The sequence below is a fragment of the Embiotoca jacksoni genome, unplaced genomic scaffold (assembly GCF_022577435.1).
Source record: "Embiotoca jacksoni isolate LCO1_2020_lvr unplaced genomic scaffold, fEmbJac1.0.p SCAF_13, whole genome shotgun sequence".
NCBI classification, from domain to species: domain Eukaryota; kingdom Metazoa; phylum Chordata; class Actinopteri; family Embiotocidae; genus Embiotoca; species Embiotoca jacksoni.
Window position 1 is genome coordinate 4,338,519 of NW_027185263.1, and position 26,258 is coordinate 4,364,776.

The window sequence follows — 26,258 nt, forward strand, 5'->3', positions numbered from 1 at the left end:
CAGTAAAAGAAAAAAAAAATAAGGTGGTTAATCACTTGCTAATGCAGCTGGCCACCTGCCGTATTATGCTGCTGGGAGACAAACTGATGATCAAATACAGAAGAGAATAGGATAAAAAAAAAAAATAATAATAATAATAATAATTCTGCTTTTGACCTCAGACTAATAAAATGACTAACATTTCAGTGTTGCGCAATAATCTGTCTCACAGAGGTCTCGGAGGCCAAAGAGGGAAAAACCTGGACTCGGATCTCGCTGAAGATCTACGTTGGAGACGATTTGACGTCACTGATGCAGTCTAAAAGAGCCCGACACGAGGAGGGAGAACAGCCCAAATCCAGGTGGGTTGTTGTTGGTTTTTTATGTTTTTGTTTCTTGCTATCTATTAGCTTCCACTAACATGGTTTACTGATTACTTTCACGGGAGAAAAAAAACTATTATTGATATTGCAGTCTGAATAGGCTTATAAATATGCATTAATATCTCAAACTGTGTCCTTGTTGTGTAATTTGAGGTTTTTGAGTGTAGATTTTGTACAACCAACACTTTTAATGGCATGCTGTTTGAGTTTTTTTATTGTTTTTATTTTGGGGGGGGGGGGGGGGTTAAAGTCTTGTCGGAGGCTACAAAACCGTTTTATCCATCACCAGCAGTTTCTACATATTTTTCCAATATCGGGTGCCTGAGTTCTTTCTTTCAGTTTCTGGCTGAAAGGCTTTTGTGGGCTTCAAGGTAGAGCTATTATACGAGTTACCACTATTGTTGCCCACATCGGTGGTCATTACATTGAATGGCATCATTAGGGAAAATGACATGAATGACTAAGTACACGAAGGTCTTGGCACTTCTGACTCACAAATATGTTGAGTTCTGAATCACATGCGCTAAGAAATTATATCCAACGTCTATATCAGACGCCCTTTATGTTTTAATCTATCAGACCTATTAACTTCCTCGTACATTCATTTTTTTTTTTTTTTTTTTTTTTTAATTTTAACAGCGTGTTTGTGGTTTGTGGAGTGAGGCAGAGGGTTTAATACTGCTCCACATTTATGAAGTAGGTGAATAATATGCATCGTTCCAAATCCTTTGTTGCATCAACGAACGATTGTTACGGTGAAGAGAAAACACTCGGCTCATAACCGGCTGATGCTTTAGTGGCAAACAGATTGATGGTTTGCAGCGTTTGGAGTTGTGTTTTCTGTTTCAGTGTTCAGTTCATTATGTATTTTCTCTAATCGCAAAATTATAACTCATTTATCTGAACTTGAACTTGAAGTCAGATGATCACCGTTTATTTTAAAGCTCATGCTGCCCCGAGACTTGCCGTCACATCTTTAATGTTAGTTTGGCCAAACCAGATTTTGAAATCCATCTGTTTGGATACGATTTTAGTGTCAACTGCATGTGTGTTATCCTATCTCAGCCTCTTGACCTTTGAAATGAACAAATAAAGGAATTTAACTTATCTTGGAAATTGTAGCCAGAGAGAGATCAACCTCTCCAGAAAAGAAGGATTTGTTGGATAATTAGTTAAACAAGAATCATTGAGATCAATATCTAATTCAATCAAGCTGCACCTTCCTCAAAAGTGACCTCTTAAGGTCACCAGATCTCCAACGGTCATTTGACTTTTTTACAAACCCGACTATGAATCTGATTTGGACTCGACAACCAGTAGGAATCTGTTCCTGCCTGTGATGTTTTGTGTTGATAATGACATCATACAGTATGTGATGTTGAAGGATTATTATGGTTTGACAGAATATTTTTGGATCACGTTAGATATTTCGCTGTTGTTTGGAGCACAATTGAAGTTTCGGTATTGTTTCATAAATTAGCATGAAAAACCTTTATGTGGATATCTTTATTGTTTCAGTAAAGCGTTATTTTTAGGAGCTGTAGCGTGACCATAATAATAGCCCACGTTTCAGAGTGTCCCCATGCATGGCCCGTCATGTCTTGTCGGTTTTGACAATATTGTCAATCCTGATTGAGTAACAAATGCAAAGCTCCCACGTTCGGCATCTTTCGCAGCTGCTTCGCCAGGGTGGGGAATACTTTCCCACCATAAACTAAGTAGTTTAAGTTGCATAAACTTAGACTTGAAACTAGGCTTTAATTGACAGTTTCTATGTGGAGGGGTGGAGAGGAAAAATATGACTCTTTGGTTTTAGTTTCATCAGCTCTTTTCTAAACGTGTTTTTAAGCAGCACACTTGTAATGCAGGACGTACACAAGCCATCGCTGAGCGGACACATCTTTTATACTTCTTCACTCTATTTTAGTTTTTTTATTCTTTTTTTCCCCTCCTCTCCCAATCTGCAAATAGGCGTAATGAATAATTTAATCCCCATAGGTCTATATCTTGGGCAGGAAATATATTTAGTGTCTGATGGATATTAATGTTAATGGTGCTAAGCGAATTTGAATCCAATACAGCCGGTGACAATGCAATCTCCTTCAAATTTATTACACACATGCGCCACTAAAATATGGGCTGTTGTTGTTGTTGTTTTTTTTTTCCGTGCCTGAAATCAGCAGCGTGCTCATTCAGTAATCTTCAGCATATTTGTTTGTGACAAATGGCTCTCTTGGAGTCAAAAGAGGAATGGAGAGCATTTGTACACAGCCAGTAGCATTCTTCAGCATTTATTACTCCGGCATTAATCTTGATCCATGTTAGAAGAGACATTTTAATCAATGTGATCCTCAGGATTTCAAGTTAGAAAATAACACCGTCATGGATCTGAATGAAGTTGGGCCATTGAGGACAATATGGTCAGCAAACTGTGTGGAAATGTTAGAAACCATAGTTTATAGTCTTGTTGTTTCCAAAACTATGTTAAAGATGTAGGACATTAACTCATCAATCAATACATTCTATCAGATCTACATTTTTAGACAGTATCAGTCCAAAGTTTTGACGCACTTATCCATTAAAGGAGTTTTTTTTTTTTTTTTTACATTGTAAAAGAAAACTGGAGACTTCGAAAATATGAAATAACACATTTGAAATGATATTGTGAGCAAACAAGTGTAAACGGGGCTTAAGAGAAATGTACTGTTTTAGATTCTTCACAGAAGCAACATGTTGCTTTGATGACAGATATACACACTCTTCATTCTGTCAACCAGAGGACCTCACCTGGAAGCTTTTTCTAAAGTCTTGAACCAGTTCTCACGTACATGGAGCACTTATTCAGATCATCTAATGCAGCACGCCGTCACTTTGTTTTGACAAGCTTTTCTCAAACTACATAACATGTCATAAACATGTAACTCTACGGTCATGTATGTCATTCACAACACTGTTAGAAATAGGATTCAGGTTAGTTAAGTTGTCATAACAAAGAAATTGACAGGTTATGTTGTCTTTGTTAATTTCAAGTTGTCATAACAAAGACAATGTCAACTTTGCCTTAAAAGTAACATAAATGAACCATGTCAGTCACATGGACCATTTCAAGGAAAGTGTTACTTTACAATCTTAAATATGAAACATTTTGCTTTGTTTACATTTTTGTCCCACTACATAACTCCATTTGTGTAGTGATGATAGTTTTGATGAATTCAGGTAGTGTCTGTTTCATAGTGTTGTTCATTTAAGTCCATACTCCGGTCAGCAGTGTGCTAACGTTCACATACTGTGTTCATATACCTAATCAAACATGCATAATGCGATATTAAAACAACCTCAATAACCACTGTTAACAAGGTAAACACAAATTACATGCCTTTCTTCTGTGCAGTGTAATAATATATGTAAACAGAAAAAAACAAAAACAATACTGTAGTTTAGTTATACAGAGTGACTACAGTCCCCTATAAGTACTCAGGTGGAGCACTTTTTTTTTTAAAACTCATATAGTCTAATTTTTTAATTTAATTTAAAAGTACAAGATCATTCTTTTCTGTGAGTTTTGGATCGAGTTTCCCATGGGCATCGTTCCCTTTTAAATCCCACAACTGTTTACAGTAATCAGCAGGAAGGCTCTAAAGACATATGATTGATAATCATTATGTTGACAATGACAGTATTATTTACAAAGCTTTTTCAAATGTAACATCGATTACAGACCTTCTAACTTTGAACTATTTCAGCACCATGGACAGTGACATCACAGCCCTGCATTCGTGCAGACTCTGAGGGGATGGTTTTGGGACAAATTAAAGAACATTCATTCGATAACTCTTTGAAATCAATTGCATATTCTTGGATTGATCATTTTGGGGGAACGGGGACCATATTTTCAGTATACATAAATTGTCAGTATCTTTTTTTTTTTCTTTCTTATTTTACAGTTGAGTGAAATGGATATTTGAACAAGTGAAATTCTAATCCCTTCATGCTTGACTCGGCTGCAGCCAACAATCATATCTCAACAACAGGAATGGACAGTGTGGATGAGATTTACTATGTCCAGTATTCTAACACAGACTGCTTTTACAACCTCACTGAGGCAAATAACAAAGGCAGATAATTATTTGGTATTGCTTTTGTGTTACACTATAGATTGTGTTACAATCTACTGATTTCAGGTTTGAGTATATTTGCAAACACCCGCAGCTGCAGTGTGTGTGTCATTTTCTGTTTGGGAATAGAAAAATGAAAAGGGAGAGGGCTTTTGCCTTGGTGACACGTTATAAAGGAGCTTTTATATGCTCTATCACAATGGGCTCACACAGAAAGTGGATCATTGCACCTGGCTGCTTGTAATGGCATGCTGTCCTGAAGGACCACCGGTACCCCTGGAATCCTGTAAGACCAGCAGCTAAGACCCTGTTGGGACCCTGACAAATCCGCAGGCTTACACCGCTGCCTTTGAAGGGATAGAAATCGCTACATCACTGCTGGAGCAAGGATTGGCGGTGGGAGCCATTGTACAGGTCCTTGGTAATGCATTCATCCTGCAGCTCACCTGGATTACCACTACCCACTGTTCGTTCTTCAAAGTTACGCAGTAGTTTAAAGTTGTCTTACTGTGAAAGACAACTCTGCCATCAGCCACCTTTTAGAGGTGAAGAAGAACACTGACAACTTTTTTTCCAAATTGGCTTAAGCTCGATGGAGGTGCAGCTACGTCATATATCTTGATCGTCATCAACCTCCTTCACACTCGAATGTTTCTCATTCTACAGTTAACTTGAATTTCTCATTCTTCCAATTTAAATGGAACTTTACTCGTGTTATTTTCACGCAGGATGCAAGAGGCTTACACCGCAGGTTTATAACCCCCCCCCCTCACTTTTTTTTCTTCTTCTAGTAGTTGTGTAATTCATTTAAAAAATACAGACAAAAATTGGTGGCTTAGTGCCTAAAGCTGCGATACCACCAAGTGCCACTAGAGGTCGGCTCCAAAAAGCCTACGGCTCCGTAGACTCCCATTCAGCTTCTCTCGTGAAATTCTCACTCAATAAAATGTGTCCTGCAGTTATCTCGGTGTTGTTAGCTAAAGTCACTCCTTCTTATTAGTTTTCTGGAGGTCCATCTGAAAATAATCCCTCATTAACGAGAAAATAAGCTTCAAAAAGCTGTGTTTTGGGTGGCGTGTCTGTTTGATTGACAGGCCTGTGGTGCAGTCATGTTACAACTATCGGTAGGCGGGACGTAGTTCCGCCGGGTTTCCAATCGGATCCAGTCAGATCCACCGCTGGCTCCTCCCCCAGCTCGTCCAAATATGGTCAATTCTGGCACCAAACTGCTCCGAACTAGCAAGATGGCGCCGGCCAAAATCCGAATTTGAGGCTCTGTTATGGCTGTTCACAAACCAACAGGTGACATCACTGCCGCTTGGTCTCCCCCCACCAGGAGTCCTGTTGGGCTGTGTCAGTGACCACACACAGATTTGTGAGTGTCTTGATTCATCCAAAAATGTTTTTTTCCCCCCCAATTCACGATATAAATATGAATGTCCCGTATGAATGTTGCATTATCTCGGTGCGTGGTAACAAGTTCTCCTACTGGAACAGTGTTCATGGTGGATGACAGCTGAACATAATATTTGACTTTAGGGCTCAGAGTAGAAACAGCTGAAACTGACCATATTTCCTTACCGAACCGGTGTAATCCATTTATGCATATAAATGCGAGCAGGTAGGGGAGTATTATATCTGCTCCATTTACTGTGAGGGAACAGTTCTGCCTTTGTGAACTTCTCCTTTGCAGCATTACACAGTACAAAAAAAAAATCTTCTGACTTTGGGTACAGCTTTCTAAGGGAAACATTTGCCGACATGAAATTTGACTTTGGTGAAGAGAAGGGCAGCTTATTTTCTGCATTGTGTTCAGAACTTCACGGACAAATATCAGCGGTTATGTCTCCTCTCCCCCATTTCTCCTTTCTCCTTCCTCCTCTTCACTCTTTCTCTGTCCTACATACTTCACTCCAGAACAATCTCAACACTTTTTTTTTTTTATTATTATTATTTACCGCCTCTTTTTCTCTCAACTGGGAGTGTTCTCAGTGTTTTTCTCTTCTCTTACTTCTTTCTCCAGATATCCTCTACTTTGTTTTGTAATACATTTTCTATTTACTCCTCTCCTTTTTTCCTCCTTGAATTCACTCTCTGCTGGTATCATTGTCTGTCTGCTCGGGCCGTTTTACTTCAGTTATACCTGAACAGTCTCTCGAGACTGTGTTCGGTTATTATAAACTTTCAAAGAGTTTCAATTTCCCCAAGCGGACCACAGCATGAATTATTACGTGCTCCATTTGGCATTCTGGTGCCACACTGCTGATATTCACTTGGATTTTTTTTATTTTTTTTTATTTTACAGCTCTATCAGCTCTGTTTTGCATTAGGATTTAAGGTCCTTTGGCAGGAAAAACATTCACTGCAACAGACAACGAAGTGAGGAAACAGAGAAAGATTTTTGAGCGTATACCCACTCATTTGCAGGTAGAGCCACACTTTCTCGTCGTTTTTATTCATTCCTTCTCTCCCAAATTGCCCAGACAGTCTCTCTGCTTTCCTCTTTTCACCCCAAAACCACTCAGTCTATTTCGCTCTCCATCCACATAGCTCTCTGTCCTCGCTCTCTCTATTTTTTTTTATTAGGAATTCCACTCAGAACTTCTTATCAATTCAGCGCACACACCCGCCTTTTACCCCTGTACAAATTAATGAGAAACAGGCAGGCAAACAAACAGACAAATAAATACAAATGAAATTATATAACAAGATGTAATACATCAAAACACAATCAAGAACGAGATGGAAAGAGCAAGCAAAGTCAAAGACAAAGTCAATCTGCAAAAATCACTAGAGGACGCCAAAAGCCACAGCAAAAAGGAAATAATTCGACAAAGGGACGATCCCCGGGTACATTTGCATGAATTATGGGACTAAAATTGAGCAAGCGATGATTGTTAGTCTCTATTAGATGGCCTGTCTCCTTCTCTCATCAGCTTGGAGCAACACGCTGAATAATCATTTGCTTCAAGGACAACAAGAGCGTCTTTAGCGAGCTCTCAGGAGGCCCGGACGATGCTTCAGGAGCATCGCCCGGCATGGGCTTACTCACCCGTGGGTGCTGGCGATCATCTCGGTCACTTCTCGCAGCACAAAGAACTTTCCAGTGAACCCTGAATCGTCTGGTTTTACCGCCTGAACCGGCGGCCCCCTGCCAGCCCAGACTTCCAAGGGGCTCGGTGCCCTTCCTCCCCGGGCCGGGAGCGGCCTCGGCAGCGGGCGGAGTGTCGTGCACGCCTGGGTGAGGAGGCCAGTTGTCGGCGGTGGCGAGGCATGTAATGCAGTTATCGCGGCCTCTTAACTTCCATCTGAGTTCCAAGCTTGCTCTCCTAGCGTGTCTTTCAGACAACTTTGAACCACTGCGGAGGGAAGCGATGTCCTTGAAGCCAGTGTTGGGGATGTTGATGGAGCAGAATGAAGATGCCTCGACAGAGGCATTGGCATTGGCGGTCGTTGCCTTGTGTTTTATTGAGTGAGGTCACACAAGGCCTGTAGTCAGACGGGGCGTGAGGACAGACAGGTGGTCATATTATATTAGAGCTTTTGGGGGGGGGGGACTGTTATTCTGCAACCTTCTCCTGTATCTTTAGGACTGTGTCTATTCGTCTGCTGTCCTTCAGGACGCTCGGGATGCTTTTATCCTTTCTGTAAACAGCAAACTGTATTTGTTGATTTTGAATTCTGTTTTTATTGTACCATGTTTTAAACCCATTTCTCCAAATGATCGGCATGTAAAGAAGCAACATAATTTGTCCTATTTGCAGTCAGATCATAATTTGAATTAGAATAAAACCTTTATCGGGGGGAAACTAGTTGCGTCACAGCAGATAACTTTCAGAAAATATTCAGAACCGCGCCAACGCATCAAATATTTATTGAGGACATTTGTGTAACTTAAGAACGCACAATAGCTGCTGAATTGAATAACAGTAAGTGACCTCTTGATAAATAAAAGCCTAATCATAAGTGTTCCACTTAAAAACAAAAGCCAGGGAAAAAATATCAAATGAATCGTAAAAAAAAAAAAAGAAATGAATCATAAAGAAATGAATCATAAAAAAATGAATTTAATTTGCTTATCTTGAGTTTTATTGCAGATGTCATGTCTGATTTTGCTTGTTCTTAGGACTGATAGTGTTTTGTCGAGCCCTGGCTTTTATGCTAATTTTCATTTTATTTGGTTTATAAATTGTTATTGTTCCTTTTTTTTCCAAATGTTTTCCAAGTACTTTGAAAGTCAATTTGCCTTCTTAGGCAGAAATGTCCATTCAAGGCATCTACGTTTTATTGGGGAATCAGGCAGATGTTTCCAACAAACATTTTGGGGAATCCTTTTCACGACTGGCTTTGCTTTTCTATTAAAAAAAAAAGGTAAATCTGAGTATTTATTTTCAGTATGACTGGCTGCGCTACATTAACCCAAGAAAGTCACATCATCCTATCTTTTAGGGTTAATAAATGGAGATTGGTCTGGACCTTTTGATAAAAATTTACTTTTCTTTTCAAAATTCTAGAATCAATGTCAGAAAACACCTCTGTGAGTTTTGTATCGCCTCCAGTTTTTATTGGAAAATGTTTTTTTCCACTGATACATGTAGTTAATTTGAATTAGTTAATCATGAACAAGTAATGCTGCCTTCTTGGAAAATACATCTGATTTGTGCACTGATAATGGCCATGTCCTTTGGTATTACAAATTATTCATGAAAATCTTGTTGTCATCTAAAGGTGTCCTTGGATTTTCTGATTTATTCTAGGAATTAGTTTTTCCCATCGTCGCCTCAACCGGTCGAGACACACAGCTGCCCACCTCTGAGCCTGGTTCTGTTGGAGGCTTCTTCCTGTTAAAGGGGAGTTTTTTCTTCCTACTGATGAAAGTTTTTCTCCTTTAAAGGGGAGTTTTATCTTCCTAACCGCTTACGTGTCAATTGTTGAATTGGTGGGTTCCACTAAAGTACAGTTCTGTTGTCAGGACTTCACTGTCTTAAGTGCCCTGAAATAACCTGTGTTGTGATTTGGCGCCGTATGGATTTAATTGAAAGGGCACACAATCGAACACATACATCCGGTACACATTGTATGCCTAAAAGGTCAAACAATCTTGTGCCGGGCAAGGCAGGTTTATTTATATAGCACCATTCAGACACTTTTTTCACAATTTAAAGTACTTTACAGAGAGTAATAATCTAATGGTCTACAAAAGATGAATGCACTTATGCACTGCTGAAGTCAGTTTAAATGAGAAAAAATGACCAAAAAAACTGAGAATGAAAGGACGAAGGAGAAAAGATCAGACAAAAAGTGCCTCATCACCACCAGCAGCGAGAGCACCGGCAGCATCCCGGTCACCATCTGTCTGTGTAATTATTAAAACACAGCCAGGCGGCTATCAGCTCGGCTGATCTCAATGTGAAACCTCGGTTACAGTGAGCAAACATGGCGGCAGGGAGGGAGCTGGTCCAGGTGTGGCAGCCAGGGACAACTGAGCCAAGGAACGGTGTCGTTGTCCGCTCAGTTCAACTCACCGAGGGAGCAATTCGCTAGGTGGGTGGCGGAGGAGTGTCGGTCTCAGTGTGTGCCTTGACTTTTGTTTGAGCATTAAGAGGTTATTTATGTATGAAATAGAAACACAAGTAGGTCTGCAAGTTGCAACGGAATAATGCAAGAGTTGCTTAAAAATAAATGTCATTTTTATTCTGTGACAGAGACAAGTGTAATGAAATGATAGTGGTCATTCAAAATGGCGGTGCTTACAAAGGGGTTGCATCCGAACATATTTTTTCGGTAAAAGGGTTTTAAGTAGAATATAACATTCATTCTGCTGCTTTCCATCTTTTATACATGCTGAAATGCTTTCCGTCTGTCTGACATGCATTCGTTTGGCAAAATACACTAAAATTCTTAATGCTGTTTTTGACTGCTTCTCTTGTTTGAATGTGTCTGCCAATCAAATCAATGTCCAACCATGGAGTGGTTGGACATGTCATTGGACAAGACAAAGACAAAGAGTCATTCAAGAACCATCGTCATAAAACTGTGAACACTACTCAGCCCTGTTGATATTTCAATCATCTAAAATAATCAAAACTCTTAAAGCTGCTAGCAGTCAGTGTCATGAATTCCATCATTACCCGGTGATGGTCAGCTGGTTTGATGACAGTTAAATAATTCCCAATTTTTTTACACATGAAATTTGCCAGCTCAATAGTTGAGTGATGTCAAAAACCACTTTTATCAGACTTCATATTTTGCCACAGAAAAAAAGACATTCTATCCATCTACTTTAATAAAAATTCAAGTTTAACAAGAGTTTATCAAATCACAAGTTCATTGACTTTATTTGAGGACTAACGAACATCTTACAATCATTATTTCACTAAGTGGACAGACTTAAGAGTTTCTACTTTGGAGATGAATGATGTCCAACACAGATGGAGCAGATCAACAGAAAGAAAAAGCATTTGCATAAAGGTTTTAGTTTCTGAATGTGATGCTATGGAAACAATTTGTAGGGAAATAATGACCATTTAAAAAGCAGCCAGACTGAATGTAGCTAATTAGTTTTGGCCTTAGTGTGATTTTGAAGGATGCCTCAGTTGCTTACTTGCTGTTTTATTTGAGTAGTGGGAAGATGCGTTGGCAAGATTGAGAAATGGAAACAGGGCAACATGACAGGTGTGATGTTATTGACTTTACTGGAACAATTATGAAGCCACTGCTGACCTCATTATGGCAAAAAATCTGTGAATCCATCAAGCCTGAGCTCAGCCTAATGATCCTAATAGACCCCTGAAGCAGCAGACATTTGGACTTGTCAATCACAGGTGTAACCAATAACATTAATGATGGAGGCACTCCATTTGGTTATTCTAGATCATGCAACCTGGTATTGTGTAGGCAGGCATTGCTTACTGGGACACTTCGTGGAACAGAACCATCATTAATGTAATCAGTTACAACAGTTTGTCTTCCTGGTGTTAGATTTTCTGAAATGTACTTCAACTAGACAAAAAAGACGTAATAATGAATCAACCTTTGACTAATGTAGTTGTATTTTACAATATATGAGGAAATATATTTTGGAAGAATGCTGTTCACCCCCTTTAGAGCCTTGAATAATGTGGGACAAGAAGAATTGAAGTTGTTGTGTTGAGGCATTTTAACTCCTCTTATTTAGGTTCATCCTCACATCAACCCTGTTTCAAGTAAAAATGCGTATGAAACCCGACTGAACACGGCCTTTCATGAAACATACACAGTTAGCAACTAGCTGCTGAACACAGACCAGCATTTAGCTGCCAAACAAAACGGATTATTTAAGTCATAAGTTAAGGTTGATCAAAACATAGCTAAAAAATGAATAATATCAAATACATTTTTCCTTACCTGCAGGATATTTTAATACAAGTGTTTGCTAATATCATAACTTTTTTTTACCTGGTTTAATTACCCCTTTGTAGCCAAAAGTAAATTATTGAATCAGTTATTATTGCTCTAAAACATTATAAATGGTCCTTTGTTTTACATCAAGACCAGTTTCTGGCTAGCCATAAACCAAAGCCACAGATAATACTCATTTAGATTTGCCAGTGGTCAAACAAATAATAAACCAGACTTTATCGAATATTGCTGCCTAAATTATGGACACACAATTATGTACCTAATAACGAGCATGAAATTGGACACCTGCCGTTATTTTGCAGCATTTATAAAATGCAGTATTCTGGATTTTTTTTTCTTCCAGGGTGCTATTATGTGGATAAATTTAGATATTCTGAATTCAAACACTCAATAACATAATGGACCACAGCCGGGTAATAGGGAGTGATTTTTGGACACTGCCCCAGACAACTCAAACAGAGAACCATTATACAGTTCACATTCTTCAGAATTAGTGTCGCTGCTGCTTGCCACGGTACCAGTTAACCATCGCTGGCTGAGCTAATGTCATTATGCGTTAACGACAGACGGAACTTTTGTTAGTCGTCTCCAAAAAAAACACAATACTTCAGCATTAATTAGAGCACAAAATGGCTGAAGTCGTCGAGCTCCTATTCGTGTTTGCGCCGTGCGAATTTCGTGCGCGTTGCTTCGGGGAGGATGCTCTGAAAACATGAACTTCCTCGGGGACTGGGTATCGTGAGAAAAAAAACAAAACTCTATAAGACGGTAACATGCTCGGACGTTATGGGAGAGTCCTGTTGGCTGCGAGCGTTTAGACTCAGCAGGGGAGACAGAGGCGCCAGTGTAACGAGAGAGAGGCCTTTCTGTGCTGTGACTCAGATGAACACAGCAGTTGTTGGGGAAAAGGTCAGGGGATTTTGTTGATATTCTGCAGCCGTGCGCTCTTTGGCAGGACACTTGACGGCACAGCGGGCACTCGAGCTTGAAATGATGTTGCTTCCTCCGGCCAGGAGGCGACGGCTCCCGTGCCACACAGCATATGCAGGACGCCATAAATCCTACAGTATAAATAAAGACCCGCTTCGCTCCACCACGTCTCACTCCTTCTGCGTCCTTATTTTTCAGCAAAAGCTGTCCTGTCTCTTTCCATTTTCACTCCTCCCACTCATTTTTCTTTCTTGTGTTTGCTCCTCGCTATCTCCCCTCTGGTTTTTCTTTTCCCTTTTTTTTTTTTTTTTCATTTTCTCCGGTGATGTAACGGCCGACGAAAAAGGTGGCAGACCTATAACCTTCAGTGTGCAATCACTTTTTAAAGCTGCAGCGTCCACCGGAGAGCAGGAAAACACCCAAATACTGTATATTTATAATACTGTCATCATTAACGTTTGCATGTTTCTTATTATTTAAAATCTGATCTTCATTTTCATCTGACTTTGCAATACTTCAAATTCCCTTCCTGGTTGGTTGTTATGGAAAAGAAAGGAAAGGTAAATCTCATTTAGTCCCAGCTTGACTTTATTAACTTCACAGCAGGCAGTGACAGAGGTTTGTCCTTTGACAGATGTTTTGAATGCCGCTTGCAGTGTTGGACCACTACCCCCCATCCTCAACACAAACACACACACACACAAATATGCATTCCCTAATTACAGGCTTCCAACTCCCCTGCAGAGCCCCATACAGTATTCAGGCCCAGCAGGTATTTCACCCCCATTACTTTACTGCAGACAATACTTTGTTGTATATCAAACAGCAAAACAAATATGAATGTGCATACAGATGTAAATCACATTTCTTTGACGGATGGTGGAACACTTTGATATAACCACGAAAAAACATGTTCTCTTATTTTATGTTGCAGGTGCAGCAGCATTGCTGATTTATGGGGGTACAATTCAGTGCCAATGGAGAAAGTGAAATATCTGGTATATACAATATTGGAAATGTAAAGTGAGGGTGTATTTGGCATTAGCATCCCATTTGTACACGCTTCATAATAAATTTGTATTCATTTTCAATCTGTATGGCAATTAAGCCTGCACTGCTTGAACATCCGGTCGTGTCCGAGGATGCAAAGAAAAGTTATCTGAAGGCAACGAAACGTGCTTGAGGTTCTTGACGACGGTTCATCTCTCATCCGAAAGCCTTCTTCAGCTCTGAACTGAAAGGGGCTTTTAGAGGAGAGGTGAAACATCTTCAATCTATCGAGTGGCCCTAATTTTCCGTCTCTTGGAGAGCTGCTGTACTCACTGCTTCTAGCTGATCAGATAAATTAGTATGATCATGTAAAAAAAAGCCCTTCAATGTGGGAATGTGTTATGCAGATCAATTAACCTTTTATCTGCACACATCAATAAAGTACTGTGTTTTGAGGCCCAATTGGTGCTCCATTATGTATACGGGTATTAACCTGACTCCGTGTGCCTCTGAAATAGTCTAGAGACTAAAATGCCTCAGTCCCTCTGGGTGTGCCTGTAGCGATAGAACCAGCAGGCTTTGAAGCCAGAATCAATCAATTGTGAATAGTACTGAGCAAACTAACATTCCCAAAGAAACAATTCCATCACATTACAATAGGCTCAAATCAAAGAATGACAAAATATATCGCAAAAAAAAAAATAGCTTTAAAGGAATACAATCATGCACAATAATTGTGATACATTATAGTAACAGAAGACAAGTTAAGAAAAAGGGGATTTAAATCCCGACATAAGATCAAAGTGAAGCTTAAAAGTGAGCAAGTGACACCTTCAGAATGAGCTTAGACAGCAGAATCTCCCCATGTCTAACTTTCTCTTACTGTTTTGTGATCAGTTTTCTATGTATACTTAGATTACTTAGTATGACTTCTATTTTATTGATACGATCTGACATGTGAATCGGTTCGGCTGCCATAGCAACAGGAGATGCTGAGAGTATTTATTTACAGAGGTTACAAACTGACTCGTTTGTCTGGAACTGATTTAATTGGGTTTGAAGCATTGAGCTTTGTCGAAGTGTAACAAAGTTAAGACAGGCAGCATACTACAGTGTAGCGAGTCTTTCGGAAGTACAAGTTCAATTATAAAGCAAAAGCTTGAATACAGCCAATAAGACAGCCATGTGGCTACATCAGTCTTGGGTAGATGGCCTTAACTGCAGCCAACAAGAGTAGAGACAAGAACCGAAACACAAATTCCTTAGCTGGAGAAATCCCACTCGCTTTCCGTGCTCATTCAGAGTCTTTGCTTTCTACATTATACTGTATTATTAAAGTGACCTCTGCCAGATCATACCATATGTTTGCGGATGAGTTATGCAGATTCTCGGGACGGTGTTTGCTGCCCTTGGCCCGTTTCCACTGTAGCGGGGGAGTGGCCGAGGCAGAGCAGTTGGTCTTTTTCCAGAGGGGAGGAATTTGCATTTTAGGCAAAGATTATTTATCAAGGCTTTTGTTCCAAGTTCCTGTCTCTTAATATAATTTCCATATCTTAACATTTAGGTAACCTTGAGACTGGCTCTGACAGCAACGTGAAACCTTTTGTTGTGCTTTAGAAGGCATACGTTAATTTTTCAACACCTGTAAAATATAGAAAATTCAGCTGTTTAAAAAGTGTATTAGCAATGGACAATATTATGTTTAATAATGAGTCTAAATGTATTCACCACTGCCACTTTTTTTTTTTAAACTGTAGGTACCTACTTTTAAAGTCAACTTTGGATGCCATTCAAGACTTTGTTCATTGTAAAATACAGGATCCTCTTGAGAATGATATGTTCAGGTACAAGTCAAAATGAGGCACTAGGTAAAATATTTGTTCTTCAAAGCAGCTTACAAGTAGAAACTACATTTCAGTGGCTGTTTTGGAAGTTACAAATCGTGACCTAAAGTTTTGCCCAGATTACCAAGTCAGGGCTTTTTTAACAGAGGACATCCACTGCAAGTTAAAGTGGTTTGAAAGGGTAGCTCATTAATATCTAAAATGCCTCTCCGAAAGTGTAGACATAAACCAGTTCCTCCCTTCTATGATATGCACAGCATAAATCGCAACCCCTATACTGTGTATGTCTGGATTTACTTACAGCTGTTGCAATGTGTACCAATTCCAGTTCTCCCCTATGAAACCACTGCCCCTGTCCACAGTGGTGCATTGGGAGTGGTACTGGGAATACTGGTACAAATCCCAGCTGGCCACCATATCGGTGGACCAGTGGATTGCCAAAATATCCATAAAGCTATTACTGACCCTGTCTTACTCTTTTACCAATCGTCTCTGTGTGCCTGTCATTCAGGGTGCACACGAGAGCTTCCTGTGCCCGAAGATAAGTCCAGGGCCGAGTATCTTACCCAGTACACCACTGGTGCACCGTAACAACTGCTTGCTGTAATTTGTTGAATGAAGATTGTGATGGCCCGTTGTCGTGTCACTAGAGAGGCCTATGTTTTGTCACCATTGAAGTTGAATGCAATCGACTGGATTTTAAGATGTCTGGTATTTAGTCGATCATATGCCACAATGAGTCACAATGTTAATGCAAGTGAAAAATAATGATTGGTTCCGCCTTGTGATTCGGATCCGTTCCAAAATTCAATGGCTTCTTCCTTGGTCCTTCCACTTAGCATGATGCATGCTGACTGGTTAAAATGAACCCCTGGTCTATGCGCAATAGGATGGAACAGCTACAAACAAATCCCAATGTAACGAATCCACAGCTATATATTCATGCAGTCAATTTGAGACTGGGTTACGCCAGGCTACCTTCCAACAACTTACAGGAAAACTGGGCCATTTGTTTTTCTGTAATCGTGCTGACAAATAGACAAACAAACACCACACAGAAAGTATAACCTCTGTGAGTGCAATAATAATATCCAGAGGGAAGCTTTTTTTCAAATTTGACAAAAATGAATTACATTAAATAGACAGACACAAAAAAAATACTTAATAAAAACAGTCCACTCATTATAACCTCATCTCATTTTGGAGTTGCCTCTTGTTACTAAGTATGAGACGTGTACCCATAAGTTTAGTTTCTCACAGAACAATAAAATGTACCAATATCTCTAACCTTTATCAGAACTATGTACTATGTCATTTAAATCACGAGGGTTTCATTTCACTATTGAAATCCATTAGCCCCTGGAAAAAACAAAAAACATTGAAAGCATGAACACATGACTCCTGCAAAATAGTCGAAGTCCAATATCACCCTGAAAGTGAGGAAGGAAAAATACTTACACTTTCAAATGAGCTCATTTACACTATATTGTATTCAAAGTGCATATGCTGCCTGTATTTTACAAATCACATGACTTTTTGCATCTGAAACAATAATTAGGTGTATTGTTGAGTATTATACTTCTGTGTTATGAAAGTGGCAGCTGATTTGTTCTCTTCTACAAAGGGGCTGCATTACAAATGTGATTTTGCTCGTCAGTGACTCATAACCTTAATAGCTGACTCTCCATTAATGGTTGACATCTATTAACATACTTGAAAGCATGAACTCTGGTTGAGAGCTGTTAATGCCAACCTGAAGTCAGACCTAAAGACTCTCCACTGTGATTCACTCCTGCAGCCATATATTCCTATTTCGATTCAACTGTTCAATCTGTGGCCTTTGCCTTACTTTAGCAAAGTCAGTATGGCCCTTTGGTTGTTGCCCACCAGTGTTATAGTGCCACAACTACTCCTTCTACAGCGGGAGGAAGTCAATGGAAATGGATCGTTCAACCAAATGGCAGACTTTAAAAGTTCGGTCTGGATTTATTGGCAGAAATTAAACAAATATTTTTCATAATCCTGTTTTCATTGGCGTAATTTCACCTGAAACTTTCATTACTTTAACCAAACAAAAGTGGTATAAGATCAATAATTGGTGTTCATTTTGAAACAGCATTGTTTCTGTGTTGATCATGGCAGCAGATTAGGTGTCATTGTTGGTCATTATTTTGCCCTTTTAATTTGGGAAACTTGGGTTAACTTGTTTTTAATTTGTGTTATGGGAGTGGATGGAATTCTTTGTTTATCAAAAATACTGAAATGTATGTAATTTGATAAGAATTATCTTCTAATATAGTGTGTTTGGAACTTTGGATAACCACAGAACATACTGTCAGTAGTTTTCAGAAAGACTGTTGGATTGGTACCACTGGGCATTTGTAAAAGTGAAAAGAATTAATTATTTAACAAGATGGTTGAACTGATGGTTCAATAATTTATTTCATCTCGTCTTCATCTCATATTTGTGAAAACTTGGGGGGGGTGTGGAGTCAATAAATCAGGTTTGAGTCCTCTTTGTTTCCAGTTCAGTGTAACATCCAAACCATCAGTGAGGTTATTTTCTTACATCTCGGCCCCTTTTATCAGACTAAGAACAAGCTTCCATGAAATGTTTGACAGTGAATCATTAGAAAACGTTCAAATAAAACAGCAGCTTACCTGCGGACTTCCATATGTACAGTACTTTGGTGTTGTTGTTGTTAGCATTTGATTTGTATGTTCATGTCTTATTACCCCTCTGCTTCAATTTAATATAGACACTCATAGTGTTAGACATTCCTCAGTGTGTAACCTGAGAAAATTCCAATGCTTTTGGCGCTCCTGACAATTTGTCTCGCCACTGGAAAATGTTGATAGGCTGAATATTTCCCTTCTTTTTTTTTCACCCAAGGGAAAGTCGTGTTCCCTTCAGAATAAGCAGACATTTAACTTTGAGACGCCGGATGTACATTGATTGAGATGTAATATTTGCCTCTGAAAGATTATTCTTGGAAGATTTGAGGTGATGAGCCAGGTGTCTCTTGCCTTTTTAACTTACAAATTTGCACTCTCATCGCAGAGGCAATTACCAACACTAAGAGTATGACAAGAATAGCGATATGTGAAAAGTGGTGAATTGAATGTGACAAGACTGAATAAATTGCACCACTTAGAAGCCATTTCTACTTTCAGATGTACAAAGTTACTGATGATTAGATGGCTCTGCAATACATTATTACAGGCAAGCTATTATGCTCAAGTGTAACATCCCATTTTGCATTCCCGTCTTCCATTCCATTGGGTTGATACAACATTTTCAGCCGTTGGACTGCTGGTGAATTAATTCCTGTCATTTAGCAGACAGGAAGGAGGGTTTTTTTTTTGGTTGTTTTTGGATATATATAAGTAGGACGCTGAGGCTCTTTCCAAAGTGAAGATCTGCTTGTTAATTAAACATATCAGCACCAGCTCTGCCCTCCATTCTAACTCAACTGTGGCTCCATTGCTATGCACTTGTTGTTTTTACTCATTAATACCCTAAAACAGAAATTAAACTGAGATATAATTTTTGAAAGAAGACCGTGGTCTTTCTTTATCAAATGAAACGTTTTTTTTCATGAGCAATAAATGCACACAGCCTTACTTGGTCTGTATGACAGGAAGCTGATGTTCTATAATCTTATCTTCTTTATTTTATGAGGTAGTGTAGTGTTGAGCACTGTCGCCTGGCAGCAAGAAGGTTCCTGGTTTGAACCACGGCTTGGGGCTTTCTGCGTGGAGTTTGCATGTTTTAATTGCACCTGCGTGTTAATTGGTGACTCTAACTTGGCCGCAGTTATCACTGTGCTCTGTGATGGACTGGCGAGATGTCCGTGGTGTACCCTTTACTTAAAGTCAGGTGGGATAGGCTCCAGCTTCTCCATGACCCTGATTAGGATAAACCAGGTATAGATGATGGATGGACAGTGGAGAGAGACGCATTGTTTTGTTCTGCTGCCTTACTGATTACATTAACTGCTTTTAAAGAACACAGATATATCACATTTAATATTTTTTAAAGATGGAAATAATCAAAGTTCCCCCCAAAGAGATTTCAGGTCGACCTAGATTACCTTTTTGTTCGTTTCTGGTTGTGGTCCTCAGTGCTGAGACACTTACCTACCTAAAATATAGGCTTAGACTCAAACTTATATCCTCAATAAGAATAAAAGTCCAAGGCACTCTTCCTGCCTTTATAAAGATAGCTATTTCACGTAGAAATACAAAACACAAGGTACTTGTACATGTAAAACAAACACTGGGGTTACAACCCACGCATAGCAGCAACAACAGCCTTCTTCATCCAAATGTGGATGCTACCAACCTAAAATGTAGGCTTGACTTAAAACGTACGCACTCAATGTCTTTATTTCATTTCAAATCCAAAATGGTGCAATACAAAGTCGAAGATTTTAAAACTGTCCAAAATACTTTTTAACTGCATCTCGATATGATCTGTTCGGTTAAACTCGAAGTCAGCTTTGACCAAAACAGAAAATCAGTTTGCTTCTATATATTCCACCAGTAACTGTTCAAGGAGTTAAAGACATGTAAGAGCTGCTCTGCTGTTTTTCGCCTTCACTGCATGGCCAACAACACGTAATTGCCTGATTCGAAAAGGGGAGCGTTTTGAAATGCGTGAAGACCTGATGACACACATTATGGTTAATTTGATGATGTAATTGGTGTGGTTTGAGGCTCAAAATTGTCTCTTCTACTCGTGTCGAAACCTGTAATATCAGGGAAAGAGTGCCACATTTCAAACACATCTTCAGAAGTGCGCTTCCAACATGAGTGTTGAACAGCTCACCTTCCACTCTCCTGTGTAGCTCAGGATGAGTTTTTGTCTTTGTCTCCTTAAGCACCCTCAGCATTGCTCGTCTCCCAGAGATACAGTAAATCAGACTAACTGCCGTTGCGGTACCGCAGCTTGAATCCACAAAATGTGACAAAGCTGAAGTGGAGAGAGGTGGCTGGGTGCGTTAGTGGGCTGATGAATAGAAATTATGTTTTTACACATATTTTTTTTTGTTTTTTTGCCGTATGTGTGGAGAGGCTGATAATATCCCTATAATGAAAGTCAGTTCCGTCCGCTAACAGGATTAGAGTTGAGAAATGAGCACGCAGCATTTTCCTACAAGGTACCGAGGATTTAGTTTTAACAAGCCTCCGTCTCATAATTCTTTGTCTCATCATTTATTTTGTATTTTTTTTTTTTTTCCGCAAATTGTCTTTGCTTTGCTTTTTTTCTTTGTTAGGGCCTGCCTCATGCATTTACAGTCATACCTGTCCCTTGGTGCAGCTGTGGCCACAGTAGAAAATGCATTTATTGCACTACAACATTGGAACTGCAAAAAACACCATTCTGTTAGGTAGGTAGGTAGGTATATACTTTATTAATCCCCGAGGGGAAATTTCTAACACTATTATTACATTTAAGCTGATTATGACGTTTAATTTTTTATCTCTTCAAACACCTCAACTCAGATACATTTTTCCCTAATTTAAAATCTGTACATTTCCCTCCATGGCTGTTTCTGAGGTTTGGGATTTCTGTGACACTAAAAACTGATTGTCACAAAATCTGTATGTCGACTTTGTGTTTAGATTTGAGTAATGACTGAAAAAGACGAGATTATATGTCTCTGTTTAGAGCTCATTTTCTCTGTGCTGTTTATCAGAATAATGTATTTGTCTCCGGGAACACCCCCCCACTGTAGAGAACTTGACTGAATATACTTCCTTTATTGCCACTTCGTTTCCTTGTTGTCAGCAACAGTTTAAATCTTTAGATCTTATCTTTATAGTCTATTTTCTTTTGTGTCTTGTGTTTCCGGCTACACAAACTTCATTTCCCGAGAGAATCATTAGTTTCATCTGTGATTTTTTAGCCTTCGTAAGTATGAAGTTGGCTGTGTGACACCAGAACTTTTTTTTTTCCCTCTATTGAATTAATTCTTATTAAATTAGCAGAATGCAAGATGGATACATGAGGGAAAAGCGGGAAATAAAGGAGGACGTTTGTTGTGGTGATGTCAGTTTGGCTGAAAAGTATTTTTTCCAATTAAAGGCTCTGAACTGTGAATTATGTGCCCCCTTTCCTTACAGTGAGCAATTCTTCCCTCCAACTCAAAGGCCACAGTTGAGCTTTATGAGACAAAAAACTCCAAAAAGGTTTTGAATGGACTCAGATCTCATGACTGATTTGAGTAAACAGCAACACATTTTGTGCGCTTGCAGTCCGGAAGTGTAAAATAAGGTCACACTTCCTCTCTGAGTCCTTCTGTTCTGTTCTGTTCTTTCTTTCACCCCCCAACAACCCTCCCTCCCCCTTTTCTCTCCGTCCAACTCACTAATTACCTTTGGTTTTAAGTAGCTTCATTAATTCTGTGGTAACGATGTTGTGCTGACCACAGTGCCTGACAGTAATTTATAATTAACACATACCACTTCCGCAGTAACAGGCAAGTGCCTCAGGGTGAATTATACAGGGTTTAAAGTGTATATGAGCTCATGGTGTTGGTGACATTGTTTGAATAAAATGCTGCTCTCTGCTTTTTGGAGCAATCATCTATGAAAGAGAGTGGCAGCGAACTCAGCTGCTGCCAAAGTAATGAGATCAGCAGATATTTGATGGGCTTTAACGCAGTTGACTCAAGCAAATTCGCTGTTTGACTAGAATAAGCTCACCTGAGTTAAAGAAACCCTCACTTTTTTTTTTTTTTTCATTTTTGGGATTTAATGGGTCAAAGGTTACAGTTTTAGGACAGACATCAATTTTTTTCTGCCACACAAACATGCTGATCTTTTTTGTTTTTCTTTCTTCTAAAATGGTATTTACCTTTCTCATTAAGTCTCATTCTCAATTTGATGCTTTAAGAATATCAAGACCACAAAAAAAAAAATCATCCTGGTCTCTTATACATCACATGCTTGGACAGTTGGAAAGGATAGTGCTTTTTAAAAGGTGCCTGTAGTGTCCATAACCCGATGACAGAAAGCAGAGAACGTAGAACTCCAATACGTAACTCTTTTACTGTAAAATAACAGTTTCTACCTTGACTTGTAATAGGGAGAGTGGCCCCTCTTTCATTCCCACTCCACACTCTGAAAGACTATTCTCTATATAACTTTGGTGAGCAGGTCAGGTCTTCTGGGAAAAGTACCCCCTCGGCTGGCAGCAGCTTGTTAAACTCCTCGCTGCTCTGGATGGCCAGCTAGACAGGTCAAAGAGGATGATTCTGGTCGTCTTGTTGTCAGGGGCATCGTTGCCAGCCAGCTCCAGGATCTTAACGCTCAGATACTTCAGCATCGTGTAGTCATACAATGGAGCTCTGTCGACTCCTTATGGTTACCAAATTTCTCACCAGCCTGTGGACACAGCTGGTTACTTGGTTGGTTACTTTTCCACATTCAGACAGTCAGTGTTGATTCTGTCTTATTACACGGAGAGAACAATGTTGTTTAATGCGGGATTATACGAGTTGGCTTTATTCCCTCCTGTACGCCCAGGAGAAGCAGAATTTTATGCAAGATAATTCCTTCGATTAAAAATGTGTGGCCACAAAGGCAGCTGTTTCCACAATTTAGAAATTCCAGCACGTCCACAAAGAAATGTAGCTTAAAGCAAAAGATTAGCACCTCGTGCCTATCCTGAAAAAACAAAAACAAACTGTAACATGTAGTAGTTTGTATCTGTATGTACAGTTTCACAATAAGATAATTTCTGTGATATTACATCACTGCAGCACTGCACTGGATGGATCCATCCAAATTTATAACCTGGTCCAAAAGATGTTTATTGAATGTAACATGGCATGGGCCCAAAAAGCTCTTCAAACAGCTGTCTTGCACATGTGCACAGATTGGCATGGTCGGTCCATTTTGTTAAACTTCCTTCTTCAGTTGTTACTCTTCTTTTCTTAATGGTCTCTGGATTTCTCCGGTCTCTGAACTAAATATACATTTGTTATTCAAATGATCACTGGTTTGAGTTATGGGCCCTTTTCTTTTCGAACAGTGAACTCTTTGAACAGAGTCCTGACAGAGATGGAGCGCCGGCATAATTGTTTCATTGCTCTGTTTGAAGTAGGCCCATCCATCAGGCTGCCACGTGTCCTACGAAGAATCTGTGGATGGGATTTGGTGATGATGGGAATCTGAAGAGATAAAATGCTGTGTATGTGAACTGTCTGGAGCGCTCCACTGAGTTATATGAAATGTTTCTGCCATTGTATTGAAAGACGGTGAAGGAAAACACAAAAAGGAGCTTTTTCTGACAGGAAGAGCTTAATAGGGAGGCAGGTTTGCGCAACAAATTACCTTTCTTCCTTTTTTTTTGTCACATTTGTCAAATTTGTGAGGGTAATTGCCACTAGTAAATACTTGATCGAAAAACGGAATTAATGAATAAGCACGTATACACTTTTCTAGTGCTTGTGATGAATCTATCACCTTTTCTAAGTATATTTACTTGATCGATGACTCTGTCACTGCCTCAGATGTCAGAAATGAGGCAAAGACAGGTAATCATGAAAGCAAAAAATGTGTTTGAGTCTATAAACATGGTAAAGAAAATGAAAAAGGAGTCCAAACGTTGGAGTGGTAAATCCTAATCAGTGGCAGTGACATTAGGACTTCACAAGGATTAAGTTTAAGCTTAGATCACAACTGAATTTCGTGCCAATATCAATACAGTCTTTTAAAACCCTTATTTTTACCTCCGCCAAGGAGGTTCTGTTTTTGGTAAGGTTTGTTTTTCTGTTAATTTTCGTTCAAATTAGTAGGGGGATGGAGCATGGACCATGAAATAACCCATTACATTTTAGAGTGAATCTGAATCACTTTCATTAACATTGCGAGATGTGGCATTTGGGCTACTAAATGCAATACATGATGGCAGGAAAGTTGAAGAGCGACAAAAACATAGGCCATCCTAGAAATACAGTGACTCCATGTCATAACCCACATTATTAACGGGTACCAGTAATGCTCAAGCAGTAATTATGAGCACTCGAGAGCAGTGGTTCCATATGGGAAATGCGGTGCAATTTTAACATCGCCAGAGTTGCAAATGTATCCATACATAAATAATGGTTGCATATCATAGAAAAGCCTCAGGGAAGGTCTTAGGTCTCTGAGTGCCCTTCTAGTAAACAATGGGTCCATCGAGGTGAAATTCGTTCGAAGACTTCATGAAACAAATGAGAGTATGGGTGCCAACATTTGAGGTGCGTCAGTGGCAGTCATTGTTCCAGATAAGAGCAGTGTTTAAAGTATTCACCAGTCAACGGGCTCAGAGCAACAGACCTCATCAGACACTGACCCACTTCTCATTTTAGATATATCAAAGATACCCCTCAACAGACACCAGCGTCCCATCTCCACTAATTAAGATGCCTTAGCTTCTCCCTGTTTATTAAAATAAAGTTTTGATGTCAGAGGTAATGTGCATCAAATTTGAAGTGAATGAGCAATTTTTTTCCCGGCTTGTTTCTGTTTTTAGAGCCTCATAGTCAAGCCAGTTTGGTTTTTAATAAGCCTGAAATACTAAAATATTTTGAAGTTTTGGGTTTCAAACTGAACTGGTCGAGTAAAAGAGGAAGCGTCACAGGTCGAGTGAACAGGTTTCACAGTTGGCAATGTACATGCACACTCTCCAAACAAATATATCCGAAGATCAAAAGCAAAATTACTGTCAGCACATGACGGGAATGTCGAACAGAGTCTAACCAGGAATCAAGAGAGTTGGAAGGAATGGCTCAGAAAGGCTCAAACAGAAAGACAAAATCAGGCTCAGGATTAGACAGAAATGTGTTGAGAGTCCGGCTCAGACACATTTTGTAGCCGATATGAACTAAATCTGAGTCTGTTTTTCTAAGATGTGGAGACAGACAGACTTGTTTGTGAGGGCAACTGAAGGGCAGGTATAAGACAGAGACAGACACACCGGCACGGGGAAAAAATACAGACATGGTATATTTACAGTAGGTGGTGCTTAACAAAATCTATTTCCAGAAGAAAAAAAAAACCTCCATTTTTACATGTTGGGCTTCTAATGAACCATTTCAATATTTATAACCACATTTTCTGTCAGTATGAAGCACCAAACTTAAAATAATGTTCCATGTGCCATCCTTTTCATAACCTATTAACATCCACAGTGTTGCTCAGAGACATTTTACCTCAAAGTCCATTCTTTCTTTATGTCTATAAAAAAAAACTTTATAAGGCCTCCAGCTTTTTTTTCCTTCCTGCCAGCAGGATTGCAGGACAGAAACATGGCACTTATAGTCAATCTATCATCTTGGGTTGTTCCATCTGTCTGTCACTTTGACCAAGACCAAGATGGTTACAGCTGGCAACATAAAAAAAAAAGGTGACTGCCTTTCCCCTACCTGATGTCAAATCATATCAAAATTGGTCAAAACTGTAGTCAATGACAAGATACATCTTACAAATTGATGTCAAATTTGCAGCGAATGGCTGAATCCAAATGTCCAGACTTCACCACTCTTGCAGAATCGAAACTCACAGTTCATCCAGTCTACAAGGGTCCTCCACCAGATTTTCTGCAGACTTTGTGATTGTTCCCT

General features: G+C 39.4%; 1 protein-coding gene across 1 annotated transcript in view; it reads left to right on the forward strand.

The window, feature by feature from the left end:
• Window positions 1–202: 202 nt before the first annotated feature.
• Window positions 203–26,258, forward strand: part of sgcd (sarcoglycan, delta (dystrophin-associated glycoprotein)) — a 241,637-nt gene continuing 215,581 nt past the window's right edge. Inside the window, exon 1 of the mRNA XM_069145968.1 lies at window positions 203–341. The gene's annotated coding sequence lies outside the window, so the exon portion shown is untranslated. The remainder of the gene's footprint in view (window positions 342–26,258) is intronic.